The sequence below is a fragment of the Dipodomys spectabilis genome, unplaced genomic scaffold, assembly GCF_019054845.1.
Source record: "Dipodomys spectabilis isolate Male_0828 unplaced genomic scaffold, ASM1905484v1 ptg000066l, whole genome shotgun sequence".
Lineage (NCBI taxonomy): Eukaryota > Metazoa > Chordata > Mammalia > Rodentia > Heteromyidae > Dipodomys > Dipodomys spectabilis.
Window position 1 is genome coordinate 5,272,273 of NW_024870743.1, and position 1,839 is coordinate 5,274,111.

Here is a 1,839-nt window from a genome sequence, read left to right on the forward strand (position 1 = left end):
GTCCCGCCCTCGGCCGCAGAGAAGCAGTGCGGCGGCGCGCGGGGCGGGGCCGGAAGGGCTCGCCGTGCCGTGGCCACAGCTCATTGGTTCCCATGGACTTCGCTCACCCACCTGGCCAATAGACGGCAGCCGGGTAGAGGTTACCGGTTTGGTTTTTTTTTCCACGGGGGAGGCGGCAATTGGGGGGAATGGGGGTGGCTTGGGGCGTGGCCTGGGGCGGAACCGGAAGGCGTGGTTCGGGGCGGGGCCTGGGGCGGGGCTGACGCCTTGCCTTGTGTCCCGGGTCCGAGGTCTTGCGTCGTCTTTCCCGGGACCCGGTGCTAGGATACCTTTCGCTCAGTCCCTTCACTTTCCCGCCGTGGCCTCTGGTGTGACCGCCTTCCTGAGCTGAAGCCCGCGGCCGCAGCGAACAGCACGCTAAGGCTTCTTGTATTCAGGCAAAAACCAAAAAACCCTTGCTAAACGTGCTCGACGGCTAGCAGAAGCGACGTCTTGGTGCCGTTGGTGCCGGCTCTGTTCCTGCGTCGAGGCCCCGCTCGTCTGCAGAGCAGCGCACGCGCACGCGCACGCGCACCGCCTGGGGCTCCGGGACCCTGTCGGCTTGTGTCCGCGGCGTCTCCTTCTGTGTCCTGGGCTCCTCGCCGTGTGTGCGCGTGGACGGGTGTTCTGCACACTTGCTGTGTGTGTGTGCGCGTGCGTTCTGCACACTTGCTGTGTGTGTGCGCGTGCGTTCTGCACACTTGCTGTGTGTGTGCGCGTGCGTTCTGCACACTTGCTGTGTGTGTGCGCGCGTGCGTTCTGCACACTTGCTGTGTGTGCGCGCGTGCGTTCTGCACACTTGCTGTGTGTGTGTGCGCGTGCGTTCTGCACACTTGCTGTGTGTGTGCGCGTGCGTTCTGCACACTTGCTGTGTGTGTGCGCGTGCGTTCTGCACACTTGCTGTGTGTGTGTGCGCGCGTGCTTTCTGCACACTTGCTGTGTGTGTGTGCGCGCGTGCGTTCTGCACACTTGCTGTGTGTGTGTGCGCGCGTGCGTTCTGCACACTTGCTGTGTGTGTGTGCGCGCGTGCGTTCTGCACACTTGCTGTGTGTGTGTGCGCGCGTGCGTTCTGCACACTTGCTGTGTGTGTGTGCGCGCGTGCGTTCTGCACACTTGCTGTGTGTGTGTGCGCGTGCGTTCTGCACACTTGCTGTGTGTGTGTGTGCGCGTGCGTTCTGCACACTTGCTGTGTGTGCGCGCGTGCGTTCTGCACACTTGCTGTGTGTGTGCGCGTGCGTTCTGCACACTTGCTGTGTGTGTGTGCACGTGCGTTCTGCACACTGGCTGTGTGTGCGCGCGTGCGTTCTGCACACTTGCTGTGTGTGTGTGCGCGCGTGCGTTCTGCACACTTGCTGTGTGTGTGTGCGCGCGTGCGTTCTGCACACTTGCTGTGTGTGTGCGCGTGCCGTGCCGGCTGCTGCCCCAGCCATCCTCAGATCTCAGCTGGGCCTTCAGGCGGGAGCCACCGGGGTCGCACAAGTAGCCAATCACACATTGAGGCCGAGCCCCCCACGTCTTTCCCTCTCTCCCGCCCGCTTTGGTCTTCGGAGCCGCTGGTTTTGCATTCTTGGCTTCTGTGTAGGGGTAATATATATGGACGGCTGCGACTGGCCCAAGCTTTCGTAGGCACAGGCGTCTAGCAGCGCGGTGGGTGGGTGGGGGGCTTCCTGGAGGAAACGCCCCTAGAGCTGGGGGAGGTTTACCAGGCACCCCACCCCCCTCCAGTCACTCAGAGGAGTCTTGTCCTGTCAGCCCCAGGCCAGCTCTGCTGACTGAGGGAGGCTGCCTGTCCCTGGGGCA